Below are 27787 nucleotides of genomic sequence, written 5' to 3'. Positions count from 1 at the left end.
AAGGCGTAATTCGCTTTATTTGAAATAATCCTGTCTGATCTCCTCAATGATGCATTTTAGTGCATTAGACGGAACAACAGCTGATAAAGGTATCCTTGATTCTTTTCCCTTTGTGCATCATTATGAGTTCTTGCATTTTAATGTGTTATTGGGGTCAACATTTTGTGTCAGTTTAACCATTTTGGTCTCCGTGTAGGAATATTGTCTAATAGTTATTTTCGTACACCTTTAAAATTATTTCTACATGTTTTTAAAAGAACCAGATTATTCAATATTTTTTTTGTTTGTTTAAAAAACTCTGAATCCGATAAAAATGGATTTTGAAAACTGGAACCGAAAATCGCATTTAGGAATGTCCGCATTTTCAAAAACCTATTTTTCAACTTTTCAGAAACACAATTTTGACAACACTAGTTTGGCTCTCTGCGATGGCGTAATGGTAACGTCGTCGCTTGTAATCAAGGGTTCGATACTCGGTGGAGGCACACATGGGTTCGGATCCCACTCTAAACTGTAGGTTCAATCCCGATTAGATATCTATGCATAAAGAAAACTTAAATTGCGACAACGCTGGTTCTGGTTCCGTAGCTGTAAGCTTCCCGAATACCCTATTTTTGTACACTCCTGTTCAAATAAAGTGGCACATACTTCAACCCCCCGAGACGCCCATGTTGAAATCCCAGTCAGCGTGTTCTTTGCGAGTGTCCCTTCATCAATTTCATCATATCATCCCTCATCCATATCCTCCCGATTAGCCAAAAGTGGCAGAAAAGCGACGTAAAGTAACCAAATTTAATCAATCAGCTGTCCAACCGTATATACTATGCCACTTTATATGAGAAGGAGTGTACAAAGTGCAAGATATTAACCCTCTCCGTAAAAGTTGGTTCACGCTGCAGTGCACCCGTTACCGTACTCCACCAACCGCACCTTCCGCCTGAGTGTTTCTCGGCGTATGGCTAAGACGAGGCCGGAGGAGCGGGATCGATGTGGTGACGTATCGCGTGACGTAGGCAGCAGCTGCTTTTCTTACCGTGTGTTATTCTCTTGGAAGCAGCAGGCGCGGCCGCGTGCTCCTGTTCGCCGTATATCGGTGTGGTGCTCGTTGAACGTCAGTGCAAGTGTGTTTGGTAAAGTGGTTCGTGCGTGTTTTTATTTTGTCAACCCGCGGTAGTGAAATGAAACGTGAATGGTGTGGTACCGGTGAAACACATTGAATCCAGTGGAATTTTAATGGAAATTTTCTGATTAAAGGTGAGCATTATGTACTGACAATCTTTACTTTTTTTTTCAAATCACTGCACGTAGAGAATGTTTTTTTTTCTTCTAACAACCATGTATTCAGACCACCGTAGCACAGTTCTCTCTAGCCATTGTTATGAGACATGGTTTCGTCATACATTACATTGTATTATGTACATATTTCATCATGAATTTACAAATTTCTAAGTGGTTTAATACGAAGTGAAGATAATACATTTTAGGGAGATAAAACTGTTATAAACATCACATTCTGTGGAAAATGCAGATACAAACGCCGAGCTCGGTGGCGGAGTGGTTATCTCAGCGCGCTACGACACCAGGGTCCCGGGTTTTAATCGCATCATAGGTATGGGTGTTCTTTGTGAGTGTTCCGTCATCATATCACCATTCATCCTCATCTTCGCGATTAGTCAAAAGTGGCAGAAAAGACAAGTAAAATATACCAAATCAATCAATCAATTAATACCTTATTGAATATTGACGTTATGTACTCGTAATAGGTAAAGCTACTTCCTGCACATAGCAATGAATGGATGAATGTGGAGGAAGGGCCTCAAACGTTCACAATCTCCGGAAAATGTGGAGGTAATGCGATCAGCGCAAAGTTCCGGCTGCCTTTACTCTCCAGGATACAAATTTATAAGAGTAGGCGAACATCAGAACCGCTCCATGCAGGGACATTCCCGAAAAAATACCATCTGTATTCACCCATCCCGGAAATGGAACTCTGGTCTCCGGAGTGACAGTCAGACGGTCTACCGCCTGATCATCGACTCTCATACTCCTTGTGCCCCGTAAGGCTACAATAATTACGTACAAACCGTCAATGTTAAAACATCTTTTCTAAGAGTAATTTTCCATATTTGATTTTAAAAGGATTTGTCTCTTTGTATTCGTAAAAGTAATGATTAATTTTTTGTATAATTGTAGTGCTAACGAGAGTACTGCAAATTTTATATTATTTTTGTGCTTTTAGAAGTAACTATCCTTTTCACAATCTGACTAAATGTAGAAACTGCATCTGTTTATTTCTATGAACATAACAGCAGCATGACAATAAAATTATAGTCCCTACTCCCTATATTTATGCATGTTTTCTGATGAATAGCCAAGTTTTATGGAACAGTTTAATGAACATTTTTGGAGTTTACTCAATTATGACCTTTACGTGGATGTTATTGAATACTGTATGAACGATAGGTTCTCTGCGGATCACTTTTGTAGAAATATGCCTTCACCCATTTGGAAGATCGTTGCAATAGGTTATATTGGATATGCAATGAAGTAGAATTTATCATGAAAATATTCACAGGAAATATTCTCTGTTCGAAGATGCTCTCTGCTCGAACTGGTATTGGTTTACCACAAGCATGGAATAAATATTTTAATTACCACCGAGCGAGTACCACCTTGAGAGGAGCCCCAACAAATAGCTCTAATTTTCGACCCTATAAATAAATCGCGCAGAAATTTTATTACCGCAGCTGTAACTTATGTACTAATCTTGGAACAGTTTTAGTTTTGGTGCGCCTATGTACAAATATTATATGTGTATACACACACATGCATGTATGTGCATTTCAATGCATGTTTCCGAACATCTGAGTTCTGTTTATTACACGCTGCTAGTGCATGCTAAGCTGTAGGGTATTGTCTTTCTTCGTATTTGACTTTTTGTTTGTTATATGTTCCGTCATCTCTTGCGAATCATAGCTTTTATCGTGGACATTGTAAACCATTTTTTGTTACTGGGGAGGATGGCTTTGTTTTTAAGAGTGAACCGTGAAGTATAGTATTTGCACGTAGACTGCATTGGTTTTATTTGCCGAATACATGTCAGTCATTGTGTTACGTTAATGCTCTTGGCGCTGTACATTATAATGGGAGTAAATAGCTTAATTGGTTCTACTGTCAATCAATCTGTGTGTACGTAAACGAGATATTGTGAACAGCAGAGAGCCCATTTGGCCGCTTGTCAGAAAGTTCAGTAATACGACGCATTTGCTTCCTATATATGTTTTTAAAATTTTGGTCGAGGTTTTGTAATGCCACTTTGTCAGATTAAGTTTGTAGGGTTGTTCTCACTGTAGTAAACCATTCAAAGTATCTTCTAATACAACAAACGTATTTATTAAGGATATGGTTAACAGCCACAGACGGGATGCAAGGGGTGACCCTTGTCAAATGTCAACCCCCATTTCACGTAATACACTCTGAACTTCATTGTGCAGACTAACGGCGTTCTGGCGTTTGGGCCCGTTTAATCCTCTGTGTGGCTCGAGTTGTATCGTAATTGTCTCTTCATCCATCTCACCTTATCACCATTTCCTCTTTGTGATTATCCAAGAGTTGCAAAAAAAAAGCGAAGCAATAACTAACTAACTACATCAATCAATCAACAACTACACACGCATAGTAGAACGGGCAAATCAAGGATCATACCGCTCCGCCTCACCCCGATGGCGTAGTGGTAATGCTGTCATCATCCACCCTTTCTCTTGATATGATCTTGATATCTTCATTATAATGGTCCGCAAGACGCACATTTTTCGGTTGCGTATTTTTGCTTTTTCCTTATTTTAATCGTTTTTGTACCACTTTTTGGCTAATTTCAACGAAGAGAGTGAATGATGATTAGATGTAATTGGTTAACTAACACAAAGAAACACCCACTCCCAGGACACGAACCCGAAATCATAAGTCTACTCCTTGACCCACTTGGCGGCCAATACTCCTACATTTTTGTGGCATTGGTGTGTTTTACACAGCAACATTCGATTATCACAACCACCCTCAAGGCACATTTTTTCTGCAATTAAGTTCAGATCGATCCTCTTAGTCCTCAATGAATTTGGTGATTTTGATTGGCTTGCTTTATAAAATGTAATTGATTTTATATTCCAGATATTATTAGAATAATTAAATCAAGAAGACTTAGGTGGGCAGGCCATGTGGCACGAATGGGAGAGGAAAGAGGAGTTTACAGGATTCTTGTTGGGAAACCTGATGGTAAGAGACATGTAGGAAGGCCAAGACGAAGATGGAGGGACAACGTTGAGATGGACCTAAGGGAAATCGGTAGGGATGGAAAAGAGTATATAGAACTTGCTCAAGATAGGGAAAGATGGAAGGCCTGTGTTGCTGCAGCCATGAACCTTCGGGTTTAAGAAGGCTAGGGAGTTAGTTAGTTAGTGATTTTATATTAACTGTATATGGGGAAGGTTTTTTGGTTTCCACATCTGAGGCAAGATCGTCTATTAAAGCAGGTTTGCTTGTAACGTGTGACAAACATCGGAAAGAACAGTAGTCAGACTGTTAATTGCACATGGCCTGTTTCTGGTTATCGGTCCGTTCATAACGAATACCTACCTCAGTGCCTGTTTCGGTAAAGTGTCGTATATTTGAATGGCATTTAAAGTCGGGGATAAGTGTGAAATCGTGGTACGTCTGCGAAGAAAACAATGGGTTTACAAGGTTTCCGAGCACAAGAGAACGAAAAACCGCATCGTTTTGGCAAGAAATATGATCACGTCGTTTCTCCCAGCAGGACCAATCTTCTATCTTTTTTTTTCCACCCTCCGTTTTCACTGGCGTTTTGCCGGAACGTAGAAGAAAAGACAAAAGTAAGGCAATCATGTGGACTTTCGGAAGATCGAGTATTGTTTGTTCCGGTCGTGTCTGTAGAATACAGAAGAGAGTGTTCAGCCGTCGCTGTGCCACGCGGCGTTCGATTTTCTGTGATTTTTTGATCCCATCCTTCCGGTAAAGTGCAACCGTAAAGTGACCTTTGATGAAGGCCACTCACGGTTTTCTATCTGTGTCACCGACTCTTCATTTATACAAGTCAAGAAACTCATGGAAGTCAATAAAGAGCAAAAAATTATACTTGTGGTCAAGAATTTTTGCTATCATAATGACTTATTGATTGATTTAGTTTATTTTACTTCACTTTATTCTCCCCCTTTTGGCTAATCGCGAAGATGGGAATGAATGGTGGTAAGATAAGATGAATGAAGGGACAATCAAAATATATAGGGACAACAGCACAAGTCACACATAAGATTATATTGGCTGCGATTCCAGACGCCAGAGCCTTGTTAGTATGCCAAATGCAGTCCAGGATGCATTAATAAATAAAACAGCTGTAATTCTCTTGTTAAATACAGCTTAAGTTTTCATCTTAACTGGCCTTTTCGTATAGGGGTTTTTCATTTAATAAATATTTAATTTCTTAATTGCTAATTTCCAACTTTACCTAAATAGGCGTCGAATAAGTAAAGGTTAAGAAAAACTAGGAAAGATCAATAATTTTGGATTTGTTATTGTGGTAGGCACCCTGAACACACACATGCAAACAGAGAGAGAAAATCTTGTGGGATGTTACCAAATCACAATGAGCCCAGATCTTCCCTCGATTAAGAGCTGACTAAGTATGAAGCATCAGTCTACCACCATTTTGAGATAAATCTTCCTTCAATTCTTTTTCCATCCAGGACTCATTCATTCATATGAGATTCTAGGAGGTCTTCCCGATAGTGTAGTCGTAACTTAGTCGCCCTGTAAGCATGGGATCCCGGGTTCGATACCCGGTAGAGGCACATAGTTTCTCTTCGTTTCTCGCCTTAAACTGTATGTCCGCCTCGATTAACATATCCGTTCATAAAGCGCACTTCTCCCTCCATACAGTATGACATAAAGAGACATGCAAATAAGATTCTCTCATTAACTTATATATACTACTGGAGCCGTCTTTGTTTACGTCGTCGCTGAATTATTTTTGAAAGAGGAAATGTATGCGTTTTCTGCCTGCGTGAACAGCATTAACATACTTAATACAATTGTGTTCCACTGTCCACTTTGACGTTTCTGGCAGTTTCTCCCGCGAATGAAAGTTTGCTTTCTTTGTTTGGAAGACTTAATTTCTCATGGTGTGCACGGGCATGTCTCTGCCGGAAGTGTTAAAATAACGGCCACTGTTTTCAAGTAAAATGCCCTTAGTCATTGGCAGGCGAGCGTGTTGCATCATTCTAAACGATGCCTGCGTGAACAGCATTAACATACTTAATACAATTGTGTTCCACTGTCCACTTTGACGTTTCTGGCAGTTTCTCCCGCGAATGAAAGTTTGCTTTCTTTGTTTGGAAGACTTAATTTCTCATGGTGTGCACGGGCATGTCTCTGCCGGAAGTGTTAAAATAACGGCCACTGTTTTCAAGTAAAATGCCCTTAGTCATTGGCAGGCGAGCGTGTTGCATCATTCTAAACGAATCAGCATGCGGTTACTGCACGACCAAATGGAATTTTGACTTTTGGGACAGTAGTAATGGCAGCATTTTATTCCTACGCGTCAGCAAAATTTGATGCGACAGGTGTTATGTTACATCCGGTTGTAGCGGGGCACGAGCGGTGTTATTGTTGAGTCAGCAGAACGTGTTTGATCACCTTGAAGACATCGGAAGCGGTGGGGGGAGGGGGGTCAATGGATTTGTCACGTTGTTTCTTGATGTATGCTAACCTAACACGTGCTTATGTTTGTGTGTGTGTGTGTGTGTGTGTGTGTGTGTGTGGAGGAAATGCGCGCGCAACTATTGCGTATGATTGAAAGAAATGAAGAAATGATTTAAAGATGGCGCCGAAGGTGCTTTACCCCCCCGAAAGTTTAGCGGCTAAGGTTATTGCTCTGTAAAACAAGAGGCGTCGAGGGTTGGATTCCTGGTAGAGTCAATATTGATTGATTGATAGATTGAGTTAGTTTTTTTAAGTCCGTTTTATGCACGGTAAAACTAATCAGGATTGGAGCTACAGTTGAAAAGTGGTGATTCGGACCACTATGTGCCTCCACCGAGTATCGAACCTGGGACCCCTTGATTACAAGTCGACGATGTCAATATTGAATGATTTCGATTAGCCTGTGTGTAAATAAAGCCAACAAAATGGTTGAGTTCGAAAATCGAGTTGGGTTAGTGGTTAATGTTGTCACCTGGCAATGAAGAGGTCGTGGGTTCGATTCTCTAGGTAGTTAAATTAGGCCAATTGTTTAATCCCGCCATTATAGGTTCCGATTAGTCCATCTGTGCATAAATAGTGATTGAATAAAATCAATATGGCGGCTTTGGGGTAGTGGTTAATGTTGTCGCCTGGTAATGAAGAGGTCGCGGGTTCGATTCTCTAGGTAGTTAAATGAGGCCAATTGTTTTGTCCCGCCATTATAGATCCCGATTAGTCCATCTGTGCATAAATAGTATTTGAATAAAATCAATATGGCGGCCGCGTTTTGTGTTTAGCGGCGGCGGCGGCGGCGGCGACCGGGGCGCGGCGCGGCGCGGCGCGGCGCGGCGCGGGGCGGAGCGGGGCGGCGCGGCGCGGGCGCGGGGGTGTTTTTTATACCGCGAGATGTTTCAACCAAGTGGTTGAGGGTTCGATTCCCAATGTTGGTGAAAATTGGATATTCAATTGTATTTGTTTAAAAGTTCCGATTAGCTTTTTGTGCACAAAGAGAAAATGAACTAATTGGAAATAGGATGTTTATGCTGTAATGAAAAGGTCCCCGGGTTCGATTCACAATGTCATGATAATGATGTTGTTTTTTTTTTGTTTTTTTTTTTTTTAAAGAAAAAAGAAGTGTGTTGAGTCCCCATTAGTATTTAGGCAGGAACAGATATTAAAAAATCAAAACAAAATGCCTTTTGATTACAACGCAAAGACTTTACCGCTAATGTATAAAGATAAATTAGAATCTGTTGTTTTGCCGTGTGGGGCCCCAGTACCGATTAGCTTAAATGCATAAACAGTAGGTAAAATAAGCAAGATGGCCGTCACTATTGTTTTGTGATCAAAGAGGAGTCACAGGTTCGATTCAATCAAAGGAGGCAAGATTCTATGTTTCAATTCCATGTAAAAGTCTAAAGTTATGTTTCGATTAACCTCAATGCATAAAGAGGAATTAAACAAAAACAAGCAAAATGGCGACAGATGTGATAAAAGAAAAATTGAATTAGTTTTTTATAGTGACAAGAAAAAATAGCGAATCATTGTTAGAAATAGAATGAAAATAAAGATACTTGCCTTTGCGTGTCCAGCGCTGTGCAGAAAAGCTCTCATGCTTTATCTCCGACAAGTCCACAATACACATTTTTTTTATTGTATAGTTAATTATTAATGTTGTTATTAACACAGATTCTTACCAGTGTGAAGAAAAGCTCTCATGCTTTATCTCCGACAAATCCACAATACACACTTTTTCATTATATAGTTAATTATTAATGTTGTTATTAACACCGAGTTTTACCAGTGTGAAGAAAAGCTCTCATGCTTTATCTTCGACAAGTCCACAATACACATTTTTTCATTATATAGTTAATTATTAATGTTGTTATTAACGATTGTTACCAGTAAAAATATAAACCATGAGGATTTTTAAAGGGGTGATAAGTGAAAAAAAGCCAAGACATATATTTTATCCCTGTTTATTACCAATATTTACAAAATTCAAAAGAGCCGCACACACACACACACACACATACATATGTAAAATGTTTATATTGTGTCACCAGTTTATCAGCATGTTATTTAACAAGTTTTTATTCTTCAAGTTTGTTCACTCACCCACATAAGGAATTGTGTCACTATCATATTCATTTTCTGCTGCAACCACTGAATTAAAATGTTTCACTATTTTTTCCACAAGCATGTTCTCGCAAAAAACAAACACTTCTTTGGAAAGTCTTTTTCCGTCGATGTTTTGTATAGACAAAGGCTCAGGTTTTGTACATCCATGTAGATGGGAAAGCACAAACTTCTCCTTATTACATGCATGGACAGGGGAAATATCTGTGCAACCGAAACATTGTTCGCGAAGGTCGAGAATGCAAGATTCCACACAGTTTCCAAAATATGATTTCAGATACGGCGACACTGTTTCACACATAACTTTCGCATGCTCGATGCACACAAATATCTTCATAAAGTTCCGCCACGAACTTTCTGCGATGAACACTATCTCCAGGGAACCGTAAGCTGGTTTCTTCCTTATAATGATCTGACGGCGATTGTACAGTGTGGTTATCAGCAATTCATGTTGCTCACTTAGTGGGTAGGAAACACGAGGCTGCTCACCTGGAATAGCGATGTAATTGTCGATTACTGGAAACAATTCCTGAAGAGCGTGCCACTCCTGCAACTGTAGTTCAACACCGGCTGCCCCGCTTCTGTGTAGCCTGACCACAGGTTGGAAATCCAGATGAGAGGAAAGTCCGATTGAGATAACTTTTGTTTTCGAAGCATTCAAATAGTAGACGTGATCAAATAATATCGACTGGCGTATAAGACTAGTTACTTGTTTTTGTTCTTCAGGTAAATGCTGATCGCTCTCTTTCTGAAGAACCCCCTTGAAATTAGTGTACGGTTGAAATCTTTTTTTCAGCGGCATCGAAATAGAGGATTCCATGACTAACAACTGCGAGATACTGCATGTCGCAGCGTGCAGGTATACATTTGAAGAAATGCGTGGGTGTGTTTTTGAGACGCATGCGCGCGTAGCAAACCAAGCATGTGCTGGACAAAAAAGGTGGAGGGGGCGGGGCATTACAAAGATCAATGGTGAGAGAAAAATCAGCAGAATATCATAAACGTCATATTGAGGAAATATTGGATAACAAATATTAATTAATTTAATTAAAGCATCAACCGCATTGTCGATCTGAAATTAGGTTTATAGACAGGGGGCAAAATGGAAAATATCGACGATGTTCTAGTATTGGATTGTTTCTGTATTTCCATCGGTATAATCCTCCACCACATTTGAAGCATACTGTTTTATCCTCTTTTTGAATGTAAAATAATCCTGCTTCGGACAGAGCTTCTACAAACGGGAATTCTTTTGATTGCCAGTTTCTGAAAGAGGACAATCTAGCATTGAAAGATCCCATCTCTGGATATTGCGTCATTGTTCTGTAAAGACACAAAACAAGATAAATATTATAAGTAAGCTGTTGTAAACTGTAACGCTACAAAATTATTAATATACTATTAGGACTATATGTAACTTGTATAAAATTTCAAACAGTATTTACTGTCAATATTTTCTAGTATATGTACCGAGTATTATAAATTTAATTTACGAGTCAGCAAATAAGTTGTTATAATATTGTCGTTTTTTATCGGTACTGGGAATAAAATTTGAAATTTATGCATGGGTTTACCAGAGGCTCTATGGAATAAATACAGAAAACAGTAATGCCCACAGTACACAGACCCGTAACTTTGTATCTGATGAGTGTTGTACGTATAGAATTTAGAGTTATTTTCCAAAAATCGCAAATGGTTATGCACATGTGGAGGTTTTCCGTAACTATCAAAAAATTCCCCCCGGGAGTTACTGTCTATGTAAATTGCTACCCAGTGCTTCCCGGGGCTATCTTTGGGATCTGTATTTACAATCAACGCTGCTGGTAGTTCCACATGTACAGGTAATTCATTAGCTGCGAAAACCCCAACATGATGATTGTCAAAGGCTCTATTTGATATTAACCCGTGAAGCAAATTTAAAGTCGACAGCATTGCTGGACACTAAATAGTAATATTGTGCAACTCACCTTTTTATACTTCAAAGTAGACGGTACACGTCACAGTAGATTCCAGAACCAATTTGATCTGGGCCACCAAGCTGTTTATCGTTGTTGAAACAATGGAGAGCTATCTAACACAACACTGATGCTCGGAATATGTAGGCGGGGTTTACAAACGCGCATGCGTACAATGCTATCAGGCATTTGTTGTGCTGTTGTAAAATGAATTTTGTACTATAAGAAAATTGTCGGTATGTGTGTGTGTATATATATATATACAGACACACACGTATATTTATTTATTGATGAAGTGTATATATATATATATATATATATATAATACAATACAATATAATATATATATATATATATATATATGTAATTTGAAGATACAACATATCAGTAAAATCTAACAACTAGAAAAATATTCATAACATTCGACTTTTATATTATGTGTAATTTAAAACATTCTTCACAGTTTGAGAAATGGAGTGCTTGTGGAAGCACCCGTTCTCTGCAATATTGGCTGGTCCATCAGGATGTGGAAAGACATATTTTGTGAAGCATTTTCTCCAGTGTTTACCCCAAATGGTAAATGTAAAATTCAACAATATTTTGGTGTGCTACGGGGAATGGCAATCTGCATACAATGATTTCCCTGGTTTTGAACAATTTCGGGAAGGAATGCCTAATATTGACCAATTTGTGCCAAATTCTGGACCTCATCTTATTATTATCGATGATCAGATGAGGGAATGCGATCAGAGAGTCACAGATTTATTTACAAAAGGGTGTCATCATCGTGATATTAGTCTTTTCTTTATCACTCAAAATCTATTCCATCAGGGAAAAGGGAATAGGGATATATCTTTAAATAGTCATTATATTGTATGCTTCAAAAATCCAAGAGACAGAGCCCAAATTAATTATTTATCTAGACAAGTATACCCGGAGAATCCAAATTTTATAAAAGATGCATATTACAATGCCACCGCTGAACCTCATGGATATTTGCTGTTTGATCTGAAGCAGAACACTCCGGAAGAAGTACGTTTTCGGTCGCGGATATTTCCCGACGATGATATCAATTATGTATATATTCCTACAAAAAAAGCAAGCATAATCACTAGTCGTTTATTCTGTCATCATGGCTCCAAGAGTGAAACACGCTAAAGTGCTCCAAGTTTTGTCGGATGCTAAACCAGCTCTTCGCACAGCGATATTACAAGCTGCTGATTCTTCCTTAGTTAATTCAATCTGTGAGTGTTGTTACAATGTTCTAAAAGGGAATGTTCCCCTTTCAACACCTCAGAAAACAAGATTGAGCCGGTACAAGAAGGTGATACGTAATCTCTCTGCCAAAGGACACTCTACAAAGCAGAAGAAACAGATACTAGTGCAACACGGAGGATTTCTACCTGCGTTATTAGCCCCTTTAATAGGAGGTGTGTTATCAAGTTTATTTAAGTGAAAAAAAAATCTGAACATGGAGCATGCCAAAAAAATGGTTATAATACCTCAAGAATTTATGGATAACATGAGACATCCTGTTATGTCTGCACCGTCTACATCCTTATCGCAATTGGATCAGGATATGCAAGTAATTTTGAATCTCAAAGGTCTTTCGGATGATGAAAAATGGAATCGTTACAGTATTGTGCTCCAAAAATTTCTGTCTATTACTCGAAAACAAAGAGAACCTGTGTCGCTACCGATTACAGAATCTACTGAGAAGTTGACTGATATGAAAGAAGAAATTCTAGCTGCTACACCTAGCATGTATCGTAGAAAAGCCGAACTGTTGTATGAACGTCTTTTACATAATAGTAATATTGATTGGGATAAATATGGGGCAGTTTTTATTAACAATAATAAAATTGAAGGCTCAAATATTGTCGATCTAGTATCGGATATAATTCGACCACGAAAAACAAGCAATCCTGTTGGGTGGCAACTATTCAATAGAGCTCTGGCGTTATCTAATATTCCTCAAGAATATATTGGAAACCCCCGGAGACAGGAGTTTATTCAACAGATTGTTTTTGGCAACCCCGGACGCCATGTTCCGCTGTCCGGAGCTAACCAAGAAGACGCACAAGAATTAACAGAAGAAGAAGAAGAAGAAAAGGAACCAATTTCTTTTGTATCATCATTTCCAGGGCACAAACGTAAACGTACTGTTCCAGTTTGGTCAAGATACAAACCATGAGCGAAAAAATATTAGAGAATATCTGGTACAATCCATCTCATCCAGCATCCTATTCTACAGCTTCAACACTATGGAAAGCTGTAAAAAAATCCATACCATTGTCAACAATCAAACATTGGTTGACAAAGCAAACTGCATACACTTTGCATAGACCTGTAAAGCGTCGATTTCCGAGAAACTTTTATTTTGTGCATAATATCGATGACCAATGGCAGGCTGACTTGAATGACATGCAGAGTTTGCGGAATCACAACAAAGGGTACAGATATATACTCACAGTTATCGATATTTTTAGCAGGCATGCTTGGGCTGTCCCTGTAAAAAATAAAACTGGTGTATGTATAAAAAAGGCTTTCCAGCAAATTTTCAAACAAAGCAAAAGAAAACCTTTGAAATTACAAACTGACAAAGGCCGTGAGTTTACCAACAGTATTGTGCAGGAATATCTCAAAAAACAAAATGTAATTTATTTTACAACAAAGAATCCTGATATTAAAGCTAGTATTGTTGAAAGATTCAACAGAATTTTAAAGGAACGCATGTGGAAGTATTTTACTAAGCAAAGAACCAGCTGTTACGTTAATGTACTCCCAAAGCTTTTGAAAGCTTATAATCATAAAATTCACTCGAGTATTAAAATGGCACCAGTAGATGTTACTCCTGAGAAGGTTTTGAAAGTATGGCACAATATGTATGACAAAAAACTCAAATCTGATTCATCTCCACTATTGTCATTGAAGATGCCATTCAAAATAGGAGATACAGTGAGAATAACAAAAACCAAAAAACGCTTTGACAAAGGTTACATGGAAAATTGGACAAGAGAAATATTTGTGGTGGAACGTATTTTGAAAAGAAATCCTCAAGTGTATGAATTAAAAGATCTACAAGGACAGAAAATCGATGGAACATTTTATACGGAAGAGTTGCAATTGGTCCGCTTACCGGATATGCATGAAATTGATAAAATCCTTGCGACCAAAGGTAAAGGAGCCAGTAAAAAGTTGTTAGTTCATTGGAAAGGTTACTCCAGATTATTTGACAGTTGGATTAGCGCATCGTTTTTGGAGTCAAAAAAAAGAGAGAGAGAGGCATAAATTTTTGTAGGTATTCTCATCAGTGGTACAAATAACCTTCATAACACATCATGAGAAAAGCAAACGCTTTCTACCTTACTTTGCCTAGTAACAGTTCCATGAAATATTTCCCAAGTAATACTCTAACTAATTACACCACAAAGCTTCAAAACCGTGTGGAGTTGGACACCAACAAATGGGAGATGGCATTGGTAGAAGTGCATTATCCTTATTCAATACTAAACATTACAAGATTTAACAACTATATTCAATATAAATCTATGGATGATGTCAAATGGAACGAACTTCGAATATCCGAAGGCTATTACGCATCTATAAACAGCATTGTTGCAGAAATCAATAAATATTCTGAAACATTAAATTTTAGTCTCCGAAATCATCCTGCGTACAAACATGTGACTGTTGATATATCTACCAAGCAGAGAAACATAAATGTACGATTGTCACCTCAACTGGCACGGATATTAGGTTTTAAACCGACCGATGATCTATCAGAAGTAAAAATTGGTCGCTCGCCTCCAAATGTTGTGAGAGAAATTCCTTCCCAGATGTATATTTACACAGATATTGCGGAATCACATATGGTGGGAGATGCTGTCGCCCCTCTATTACGTATTATAAACATTAATCCTATGGAACATACTTTTGGAAGTGATGGTGTGCAAATTTTCGATTCACCACATTACATCCCAGTGCAGAAACATAATTTCGAACAAATAGAAATTGACTTAAGGGATAGCACTGGTGCACACATCCCATTCTCCTTCGGACTAGTGTGTTTGAAACTTCATTTTAGACGTTGTGGTGAAAAGCTCTGATTATGAATGACCCATATTTTCAATACTACCATCAACAAGCTGGATCTGGTGTGGGTAACATATATTACGGTGCTGCCTATCAAAAAGGACATGGCATTGGAAGTTTTCTTGGAGGACTTTTTCGGTCAGCTTTGCCTCTTATCAAAAAAGGAGCGAAAGCTGTAGGGAAAGAAATGTTAAAAACAGGGGTAAATGTGTTAGGTGATGTTGTAGACAAAACACCCCTAAAACAGTCACTACAATCCAGAATTTCGGATGCCAGATCAAATCTTAAAAGAAAAGCTGAAACAAAGCTAAAGGAAATGATTGGTTCAGGTTATCAGGGGCATAAACATTTCAAAAGGAATCACTCTGCTTCGGGACAGCGAACTGGAAGGATCGCTCAGAGAAAGAAGAGATCCAGTGCCAATACAAACACCAAGAAAACAACCAAACGCAACCGTAAGAAAATTCAAATAACATCAGATATTTTTGATTAGATATGGCGCTAATTAGGGAGAAATCATGTGAGTGTTTTAAAAGTGAATTGGATATTTTCTCGGTAAAACCTACTCAGACAAGCATCTTAGAACACCACACCATCGGATACAAACCTGTTAGTTCTCTGGCAGATAATGCCCCCACCGAGTTTGTAATACCTGGACATGGTGATGATTATATGGATTTAGCACACACAATGTTGAATATAGATGCCAGAATTGTAAAAGCGAATGGTCAGTTATTGCTACCCACAGATAAAACAATTGGACCTGTCAATGATTTTCTCAATGCAATGTTCAGCGAAGTACAAATCTACTTAAATAACAAACTCATCTCGTTTCCATCTCACATGCACCCATACAGGTCTTATTTTGAAAAAGCACTGAACTATGACATATCTGCAAAATCATCTCATCTCCAAAGTGCATTGTGGTACAAAGATACAGCAGGCGCTTTTGATAACGTTTCGGAAGACAACAAAGGCTTTACAAAACGTAACCAACTAACAAAACAGAGTAAAACATTTGATATGTTTGGTTACTTGCATTCTGATATTTTCAATCAAGAGAAATTTTTGATCAATGGAGTGGAAATGCGAATAAAACTGATTCCTTCGAAAAACACTTTCTGCTTGATGGGATTAGATGACAGTGAAGGCAAAGTGGAAATTCTGGATGCTACACTATATGTGAGAAAAGTATCGGTCAGTTCATCCATCAAACTTAGTCACAATCGCATATTGCAAAAACATACAGCAAAATACCCTCTAACAAGAGTACAACTTAAAGCTGTAACTATTCCAAAAGATATTGTTTCAAAAACAATTGACAATGTGATACTTGGACGTCTTCCGAAACGATTAGTTGTGGGGTTTGTTACCAACGATGCATTCAACGGCACTCTGTCTACAAACCCATTCAATTTTCAACATTTCAATTACAACTTCTTTACTTTATATGTTGATGGAGTCCAAATTCCCGGCAAACCACTTCAACCAGACTTTGAAAACAACAAGTACATAACAGCATATCACACATTATTCTCTGGAACAGGGATACACTATATGGATGAAGGAAACAATATATCGCGTGAAGAATACCCCCAGGGATACGCATTACTTGTTTTCGATATAACACCAGACGCAGCTGCAAGTGCCATATCCCACTGCAGTCTTCAACGGCAAGGGGCTGTTAGCTTGGAAGTCCACTTCAAATCGGCTTTGGAATCTACTGTGACTTGTGTTATCTACTCTGAATTTGACGCTCTCATGGAAATTAATAATCAAAGAGATATTCATCTGGATTAATTGTATAACAAGGTGAGTTGCACAATATTACTATTTAGTGTCCAGCAATGCTGTCGACTTTAAATTTGCTTCACGGGTTAATATCAAATAGAGCCTTTGACAATCATCATGTTGGGGTTTTCGCAGCTAATGAATTACCTGTACATGTGGAACTACCAGCAGCGTTGATTGTAAATACAGATCCCAAAGATAGCCCCGGGAAGCACTGGGTAGCAATTTACATAGACAGTAACTCCCGGGGGGAATTTTTTGATAGTTACGGAAAACCTCCACATGTGCATAACCATTTGCGATTTTTGGAAAATAACTCTAAATTCTATACGTACAACACTCATCAGATACAAAGTTACGGGTCTGTGTACTGTGGGCATTACTGTTTTCTGTATTTATTCCATAGAGCCTCTGGTAAACCCATGCATAAATTTCAAATTTTATTCCCAGTACCGATAAAAAACGACAATATTATAACAACTTATTTGCTGACTCGTAAATTAAATTTATAATACTCGGTACGTATACTAGAAAATATTGACAGTAAATACTGTTTGAAATTTTATACAAGTTACATATAGTCCTAATAGTATATTAATAATTTTGTAGCGTTACAGTTTACAACAGCTTACTTATAATATTTATCTTGTTTTGTGTCTTTACAGAACAATGACGCAATATCCAGAGATGGGATCTTTCAATGCTAGATTGTCCTCTTTCAGAAACTGGCAATCAAAAGAATTCCCGTTTGTAGAAGCTCTGTCCGAAGCAGGATTATTTTACATTCAAAAAGAGGATAAAACAGTATGCTTCAAATGTGGTGGAGGATTATACCGATGGAAATACAGAAACAATCCAATACTAGAACATCGTCGATATTTTCCATTTTGCCCCCTGTCTATAAACCTAATTTCAGATCGACAATGCGGTTGATGCTTTAATTAAATTAATTAATATTTGTTATCCAATATTTCCTCAATATGACGTTTATGATATTCTGCTGATTTTTCTCTCACCATTGATCTTTGTAATGCCCCGCCCCCTCCACCTTTTTTGTCCAGCACATGCTTGGTTTGCTACGCGCGCATGCGTCTCAAAAACACACCCACGCATTTCTTCAAATGTATACCTGCACGCTGCGACATGCAGTATCTCGCAGTTGTTAGTCATGGAATCCTCTATTTCGATGCCGCTGAAAAAAAGATTTCAACCGTACACTAATTTCAAGGGGGTTCTTCAGAAAGAGAGCGATCAGCATTTACCTGAAGAACAAAAACAAGTAACTAGTCTTATACGCCAGTCGATATTATTTGATCACGTCTACTATTTGAATGCTTCGAAAACAAAAGTTATCTCAATCGGACTTTCCTCTCATCTGGATTTCCAACCTGTGGTCAGGCTACACAGAAGCGGGGCAGCCGGTGTTGAACTACAGTTGCAGGAGTGGCACGCTCTTCAGGAATTGTTTCCAGTAATCGACAATTACATCGCTATTCCAGGTGAGCAGCCTCGTGTTTCCTACCCACTAAGTGAGCAACATGAATTGCTGATAACCACACTGTACAATCGCCGTCAGATCATTATAAGGAAGAAACCAGCTTACGGTTCCCTGGAGATAGTGTTCATCGCAGAAAGTTCGTGGCGGAACTTTATGAAGATATTTGTGTGCATCGAGCATGCGAAAGTTATGTGTGAAACAGTGTCGCCGTATCTGAAATCATATTTTGGAAACTGTGTGGAATCTTGCATTCTCGACCTTCGCGAACAATGTTTCGGTTGCACAGATATTTCCCCTGTCCATGCATGTAATAAGGAGAAGTTTGTGCTTTCCCATCTACATGGATGTACAAAACCTGAGCCTTTGTCTATACAAAACATCGACGGAAAAAGACTTTCCAAAGAAGTGTTTGTTTTTTGCGAGAACATGCTTGTGGAAAAAATAGTGAAACATTTTAATTCAGTGGTTGCAGCAGAAAATGAATATGATAGTGACACAATTCCTTATGTGGGTGAGTGAACAAACTTGAAGAATAAAAACTTGTTAAATAACATGCTGATAAACTGGTGACACAATATAAACATTTTACATATGTATGTGTGTGTGTGTGTGTGTGCGGCTCTTTTGAATTTTGTAAATATTGGTAATAAACAGGGATAAAATATATGTCTTGGCTTTTTTTCACTTATCACCCCTTTAAAAATCCTCATGGTTTATATTTTTACTGGTAACAATCGTTAATAACAACATTAATAATTAACTATATAATGAAAAAATGTGTATTGTGGACTTGTCGAAGATAAAGCATGAGAGCTTTTCTTCACACTGGTAAAACTCGGTGTTAATAACAACATTAATAATTAACTATATAATGAAAAAGTGTGTATTGTGGATTTGTCGGAGATAAAGCATGAGAGCTTTTCTTCACACTGGTAAGAATCTGTGTTAATAACAACATTAATAATTAACTATACAATAAAAAAAATGTGTATTGTGGACTTGTCGGAGATAAAGCATGAGAGCTTTTCTGCACAGCGCTGGACACGCAAAGGCAAGTATCTTTATTTTCATTCTATTTCTAACAATGATTCGCTATTTTTTCTTGTCACTATAAAAAACTAATTCAATTTTTCTTTTATCACATCTGTCGCCATTTTGCTTGTTTTTGTTTAATTCCTCTTTATGCATTGAGGTTAATCGAAACATAACTTTAGACTTTTACATGGAATTGAAACATAGAATCTTGCCTCCTTTGATTGAATCGAACCTGTGACTCCTCTTTGATCACAAAACAATAGTGACGGCCATCTTGCTTATTTTACCTACTGTTTATGCATTTAAGCTAATCGGTACTGGGGCCCCACACGGCAAAACAACAGATTCTAATTTATCTTTATACATTAGCGGTAAAGTCTTTGCGTTGTAATCAAAAGGCATTTTGTTTTGATTTTTTAATATCTGTTCCTGCCTAAATACTAATGGGGACTCAACACACTTCTTTTTTCTTTAAAAAAAAAAAAAACAAAAAAAAAACAACATCATTATCATGACATTGTGAATCGAACCCGGGGACCTTTTCATTACAGCATAAACATCCTATTTCCAATTAGTTCATTTTCTCTTTGTGCACAAAAAGCTAATCGGAACTTTTAAACAAATACAATTGAATATCCAATTTTCACCAACATTGGGAATCGAACCCTCAACCACTTGGTTGAAACATCTCGCGGTATAAAAAACACCCCCGCGCCCGCGCCGCGCCGCCCCGCTCCGCCCCGCGCCGCGCCGCGCCGCGCCGCGCCGCGCCCCGGTCGCCGCCGCCGCCGCCGCCGCTAAACACAAAACGCGGCCGCCATATTGATTTTATTCAAATACTATTTATGCACAGATGGACTAATCGGGATCTATAATGGCGGGACAAAACAATTGGCCTCATTTAACTACCTAGAGAATCGAACCCGCGACCTCTTCATTACCAGGCGACAACATTAACCACTACCCCAAAGCCGCCATATTGATTTTATTCAATCACTATTTATGCACAGATGGACTAATCGGAACCTATAATGGCGGGATTAAACAATTGGCCTAATTTAACTACCTAGAGAATCGAACCCACGACCTCTTCATTGCCAGGTGACAACATTAACCACTAACCCAACTCGATTTTCGAACTCAACCATTTTGTTGGCTTTATTTACACACAGGCTAATCGAAATCATTCAATATTGACATCGTCGACTTGTAATCAAGGGGTCCCAGGTTCGATACTCGGTGGAGGCACATAGTGGTCCGAATCACCACTTTTCAACTGTAGCTCCAATCCTGATTAGTTTTACCGTGCATAAAACGGACTTAAAAAAACTAACTCAATCTATCAATCAATCAATATTGACTCTACCAGGAATCCAACCCTCGACGCCTCTTGTTTTACAGAGCAATAACCTTAGCCGCTAAACTTTCGGGGGGGTAAAGCACCTTCGGCGCCATCTTTAAATCATTTCTTCATTTCTTTCAATCATACGCAATAGTTGCGCGCGCATTTCCTCCACACACACACACACACACACACACACACACACAAACATAAGCACGTGTTAGGTTAGCATACATCAAGAAACAACGTGACAAATCCATTGACCCCCCTCCCCCCACCGCTTCCGATGTCTTCAAGGTGATCAAACACGTTCTGCTGACTCAACAATAACACCGCTCGTGCCCCGCTACAACCGGATGTAACATAACACCTGTCGCATCAAATTTTGCTGACGCGTAGGAATAAAATGCTGCCATTACTACTGGGACGATCATGGTATGAAAGTGTTGTTGTTAGTGTTATATTATTATTTCGTGGTTCGCACTGATCTGGAAGTCATGAGAAAGTCAGATCATTAAAGTTATGACTGATATTTAGGCAATTGTTTGTGATAGCTCGCTCATTTCATTTGTTATATTGGTGTTGATTATGTTGGCAGGTGATTGGAAATATAAGGGGAGTAAAAGTAGAACAACCATGGCAGGATTAGCGTTTGTTACGCAGAGAAAACCTTGATGTTATAAAATGGAACTCGTATTGAGAGAGAGAGGTTGAGAAATCTAAGGATGACGGAGAAAGGCACAGGATCGGGAAAACTGGAAGAAGATTGCCTGGGAAGCCAGGACTCTCCCAAGAGCTGTACAGCGTGAGAGGCTTACGAAGTTCTTTGTGGACAGTGTATTGTTGTACAGATCGAAACTGTGTGGACACACAATGCGGAGAGAGGGTCAGAGACAAACTAGAAGCGTTTCAGGTGTGGATTTGGCGGAGAAGGAAAGTGTAAGATGAGTCGTTATAGTGGGAAAAGAACAAGAACCCAATAGTTTGAAGATGGAAGAAAAAGCTGGGTAGGACGTTTTGAAAGAGAAATTCGATTTGGGTTTTTGTTACTTTTCTGCCACTTTGACTAATCGCGTCGATGGGGAGGGTGATATGATGAAATTGGTGAACACTCACTAAGAACAGCCATCCCCAAACCTGGATTCGAACCATGAACCCCTTGCTTTTTAGTACCCTGTGCTAACTACTCCGTGAAGGAAATCGTCATTTTCAAAGAGAAATTAAGGAAAGCTGTGAACGGCTACTTGGGAATCAAGAGAAGAACACTTTGGACGAACTAAATAGGAGAACGGGATACGGACTACTGAAGATGAAAGCTATGAATAGAAGAGTTTGCTAGCTTGAGTTTTAAGCCTACTTTTATGCACAGATAGGCTAATCGGGACTAGACATACAGTGTAAAGTGGAATCTGAATCACTAAGTGCCTCCATCGGGCATTGAACCCGGGACCTTTTGATACAAAGCGACGTCGTTACCACTACGCCATCGGGGAGACCCTATGAATAGAGGAAACACTGCAGAAACCTGCTTACGAGCAGAACACCACTTAATGATGATGCTGTGGTTATTTACCGTGACCTTACTTAATCGGGATAGTTCAAAGGGACAGGATAAGCCTTTCTGACCTGTCCCAATCCAAGCAACACAAGTAGACTACCGGACAGTTGTTGCACGTAAGCGTTTGCGCACGGGAGGTCATAATTCAAATGCGAGACTGGCCTTTCAAGGCCGTGACCCTTGCAGGAAACACAGTTGAGGCCAACTGACCTCATCCTGCATCTGAGTGGAATTGATAAGTCGGAGCATCTCGCTCTCCCAAGGGGCTTGTCGCCGTGTCTGTGGAGCAGGCCACCAACATTCCATCCACTGACCCGGTACAAATGGGCGAATGAAGGAACCGTGTAAGTTTATGTGGATTACACGTCGTGAAGTTCATTGAGATGCGTCGCTGTGATCTTCTCCTCTCGGGGCTGTTTGCGTTTCATTGTTTGAAGTGCTTTTGTATATTTTATGACGTTGTGGTGCATTAAATCGGTTGGCAATCGGATAAAAACACACAGAAATGTGGGGAATGGGCCCATGTATGAGGATTTATCTTTGTAGGGGCTGCATTGTAATGAAAATGCACCAGGAAGTTGTAAGTTGGAGGGAAGGTGACCTGATTAACTGAGTTATTTACTACATTATTGTTAAACTATTATATATAGTTACTTCGCAGCAAAGGTTGCTCGCTGCTTAATTCAGAAAAAAACCCTGGAATTGTACAAAAACCTTTGTTTTCTTAAACGCCCATTCAGGTGATTTAGATTGTGTTGACTACTTGACTGTACCTAATGCAACAACCATACAAAAACCTCTAATAATGGAAAAGATGCGATGCAGACATTTCGTATAAAACCTAGCTTACTGTGAACAAACATTACAGATGTTGTTTGTTTTGGAACACTCGGATTTATTATTGTAGAAGTTTACCTGAGAAAGCAGTCTCAGCGAGGACTTGAACCCGGGCGTCTGGTATGCCGTGTCATGGCTCTACCACTTTTCCGCAAAGATGAAATTGAGGATGGTTCGGTAGAGTTGGTATAGCCCTAGCAAGCTACACCAGATACCTGGTTTCAAACTGTCATTTCTCGCTAAGTTTCTAATGTGGCATAAGCACCACCTATTTCCCTCAGCAACAAGTCTCTTTTTTCAATTTTTTAATTTAATTTATTTATTGATATGTATGCATCCCATTAATATCTTCCAATCTCATTTCCCTACTTGAAGTAGCAATGAAAAGTCGGCTGCCGTTAATGAGATGTAAGACTATTGTCGGATGTACTGTATGTTGCGTGATATATACCTTACTTGTCAGTCTTGGATAAACTCCAGCGGTTAGGGACATTACGTTGTAATCGAATATCCTGGGTTGGAGTGTTAAACGTTATCGGTCTGTTTTTTAATTCCAACGAGAATCTGCAAATCGAACAAACATGAAATGGCAGCACTTCTTTATTTAGGTATCGTGTAAAGCATAAAATAACACTATGGACTCAATTGAACCTGAATTGAGCATGCATTTAAGAATTCGACTGACATTGGCAGAATTATATTACTCTACATTGATTTTAATCAGTTGTTCGCCAATGGTCACAGCTCGGGTTCTCGCAGTTCAGTCGTATGTAACGATGCAATATTAAATTATGTAAAATGGAATTACACTGTGATTGCTGAAGGTCAACCCGACACAGAGTTTACTGAAATTTATTCGCCGTGACTCAATTTATGGGTGGTTGTAAAGGTTTTGGTTGGTGAAACACCATGTGACCTTTTTCCTTATTTGCCCCTTTGACATTGTATTAGCCATGCGGTTTTATGTGTTTTTTTTGTCGTTATATACAGATTTATGGGCTACTGAGAGGTAATTCAGAGAGTGCCTTTGTTTAATTCATATCCTTGTGGTGGTACAGTTGACGGATCAAATTGTTATACTGCTGCAAAATCAACGTAGAAACACGGTCGAATTTCGATAGGGAAACTACTCAGATTTTATAACGATTTGACATTGTTTATTTAGCAGGGATTTAAGGTAGAAAATTTAGACTCATATTAACAGAACATTGGAATGGATGGCATTAATGCGGGTAAGGCACTCTCTCTTTTATTCCGAACTACGGATGATGTTAGACGTCAGGGAAAGAGCACTTCGATGAACATTCCTCATGAGCGTACTTTGTTGAGGTGCCTCAGTGCATGTTCCAGCCCTGACTTTGGACTGAAGTAATATCCTGTATTGATTGGGCTGCTGTTATGTAATATTAGAACACTTAATTGGGTTTTGCTCTGTTGGCCTCTTTTGTCAATAAGTTAATAGATTATGAATGCACTTGAAAGAATTAGAAGGAAAATGATCCATAGTGTATACATTTAGACAAATACTAAAATACAAATACAAAACGTAAGACAAAATGTAAAACGAAATTATACCAGAGTACCGGAACAATCAAGGGATCAAAGATAATTGTATGCATGCATGTAAAAAGAAACAATATTCGGAGCATAAGATGTCCTGGTTTATCTTAAGGCATCAGAACCTAAGCACATACCTTCGAATGTATGCGGGTGGAAGTGGCTGCTTCGGGGGATTCCCCCCTTTTTATTTTAGACAAATACTTGCATATGAAGATCATATCACACTGGTAGACAGACAGGATTACAGAAATGCTTGAAAGCGGTGACAGAGGGAAAACAAAATTCGAAAATGAAAGAAGCAATGACAGTGATGGGGTTGGAAGAGCAATATTATGAGATTCAGAGAGTTGATTTTTCCAGGTATTTATAAAAGATCTTAAATAAACAGGTAATGACAGGCATGTATATTTTACAGTTGTTAAGTACTAAAATCAAGTATTCTGCCTAGGAAAGACAAACACGTAACATCAGGATCAAAGTAAAGCAGTGACATCAGCTGAGGAGAACGCTCCACTTGTCTTTGGAAGGAAAGTGGATAGAAGGATTTGTAGATCGGCGAAAGAAGGGGACAGAGAATAAGAAATGCCTAGAGAGGAAACTGTAGAGAATGTAAGATTTGGGAAGTCGCAACGATAAGCCTGTCTCGGACATGAAGGCAAAAAGAACAGCAAGCCGAGGAAGAAGATGGCTGTATGAATTGGAAGAGGGGTTGAAAACCATAAGGATAAAATGATGGGAGAAGAATGGAAACAGAGAGGCAGAATATTAAAGAGGCCAAGGGACTTTTAGATCTACGGAACAACAACAGGTATTATATGTTCATTTCGCCTTGAAGGTGGGGTTGCTGCCACAGTGAATGTGCAATGGGTCTTTTAACAAACAAAAATGAAAGTTATGCGAGCACATTTACTTTCAAGAAACTTACATCGATAAAATTATGAAATGATAATTAGCATTGCAGCTCTTGCGTGATATTGCACCCGCAAATGACCATTGTTTTCGCTAATGAAGACCACTTTCACAGTGTTTGCTTTGGCAAAGAACCCATCAGAAAATAGTAAAATGAGTAGGGTGGACAAGGCTTTGTTAACTTCTTTCGTCAACATTTGTGTCGTTATTCTGTGCAGTGTACCGTTGACGTCTTTTATCAAGTTGGGGGATTTTTGTGTACGTCGCTCACCTCAGTCGGCAGAGCATGGCGTTGGCAAAACTGGGAGGAGGGAGCCTTCTGCTCTGAAGTAGCGGTGTCTACGCAGCTGCCTCCAAGGCCCCTCGCTCGTTTTTTCACGGTCGTGGTTCCCGTGTCCTTTGCACTGCCAGATGGTTGCTTGGTTTGATTTCGTTCCCTGTAGTCTTGGAAGTGTTGCGTGCGACCTTCCGTATTTAAACAGCCTTGCTTAGTTCACGAGGAAAGTTAGGGTAGGTAAGTAAAATACACTAAAATCAATGTGTGGAATTAAATTTTATTTGTGCACTCCTTTTCTTTAATTTATGGAATTCTTTGTCAGAGTTGGTTTTAAGTCCACTACATGCTCAGATAGGATCCATACTATATGCCTCCGCCGGGTATCGAACGGGATGGCCTCTTGATTACAAGGAGACGATGTTACCACCCCATCCGAAGTCGAATGTCTTTGGTTCTGGTAAGATTCCCTGATCCCGAACTCCTTGGATAAGGTATCAGGTACCTATAGTGAACTTTGCAAATTGCTACGAGAGAGAGAAGGGGAGGAGACGAGGTAGTCTGACACTGATGAATTCAGACTTCGAAGAAATGATTTGATAATACTTTAATCACGCCTGCTTCAGAATTTCCACAGACCTTCAAAGTGTCAACCAAATTTCAGTTGCGTTTCATTTGTTTGTATAATTATTGCTGGCTTCTCATTTTAATGGAACTGTTTCTCCCATGAAATAAATATAAATGGACTGTTAGTAACTCAAGTCTTTCCCTGTGAGTACTCATTTGTGGTTTTTCAAGGACGGAGAGGGTAACACAGTAAATACAGATGAAAATGCAGGCTCATTTTCTAGAAATATTGAATGGAGACAATTTATCTAATTCTTTTCTAGAGGATCGAGGGCCTCTTCGCTTTGTAACCAAATGGTCCATGGTTCAATACCAGGTGGAAGCACATTGTGGTTCGATTCCACTTTAAACTGAAGGTCCAATCGGGATTTGCCTACCTTTGCTTTATTCTATGGAGGATAGATTCTGCCAAGTATAACCTAATTTCGAAATACCACTATGAAACAAAATGATGACTGAAGTTTGTTTTTCGGTATTTGTATTTTGAGAAGTGAATTTGGATCCGTATGAAAGATATACTGAAGTGTTTATATCGTGTGAAGAATTAACATGTACAGAGTCAACGAATTTAGTAGTACTTTGTCATTGATACAACATAATATTGATCCATTCATTTCCACTCTTACTAAACTCGTTAGAAAAATGTTCACTCTCACTAAGAATGACAAAACACCTTGGATGTAATAGTAGAGAATTCAGCTTAGTATAGTTAAAAAAGCATCAACCGTCTGCTGGCTGATCATCTAATTCTAATTATGCTCTACTTGGAGGTCTTCGGGCCTCTGCTCAAACCGAATTGCATCCTTTGCAAATATACCGCATTTTTAAGTGAGACAAGTAGACAATAGAAGCAAAGGAATTAGAAGCACAAGAGTAGGATGAAAATGAGACGGCATCTTTATTTGACTTGTCACCATTATTTTATTTACCAACAATAGAATGACTGAGAACAGAGCTTAAACTCTAATTGATAGCACCATTTCCAGTATGGCTTAATATTCAATTTGGCTGCCATTGAAACTTTGCAACCATTACAATAATAGTAATATTACTGAGGAAATACATTCCCCTACAGAAATGTACAATTCTTGTGTAAAATTTTAAAATAAATCCATGGAAATAATATGTATAAATTTCTGTACATGAAAACAATAATCAAATTTGTACTGCAAACTTTACTTCATATATAATCAGTCTATCTGGTTATGCAATGTGGGGGGAAAACAACGCAATAAGTAAAAAGTTTGTTTGCATTTGAGTTTGAATCTTTCCTTACAGGAAGAGAAAAATCCATCACCCATATACATGTCTAATGTTTAATGCAGAAAAGTTTCAACAACTACTAAAACAATCACAACAAAAGTGCATGAAAATAGTTTGCAATTATAAAAAGGAGAAAGACAAAAAAAGAAAAGAC

At 38.8% G+C, this 27787-nt stretch overlaps 1 protein-coding gene across 2 annotated transcripts in view; it reads left to right on the top strand.

The window, feature by feature from the left end:
- Positions 1–27787, top strand: part of LOC145998880 (WD repeat-containing protein 47) — a 431858-nt gene that overhangs the window by 48809 nt on the left and 355262 nt on the right. The window contains exon 1 of one of the 2 annotated variants that reach the window (XM_083135578.1): positions 1062–1254. The exons of the other annotated variant lie outside the window; for it this stretch is intronic. The gene's annotated coding sequence lies outside the window, so the exon portion shown is untranslated. Of the gene's footprint in view, positions 1–1061; positions 1255–27787 lie in introns of those variants that run through there. 2 annotated transcript variants of the gene reach the window in all.

Source organism: Lepisma saccharinum, chromosome 14 (assembly GCF_977018435.1).
Source record: "Lepisma saccharinum chromosome 14, izLepSacc3.1, whole genome shotgun sequence".
NCBI classification, from domain to species: Eukaryota; Metazoa; Arthropoda; class Insecta; order Zygentoma; family Lepismatidae; genus Lepisma; species Lepisma saccharinum.
Note: the sequence above shows the minus strand (reverse complement) of the source record. Positions and strands in the feature narration are given on the sequence as shown.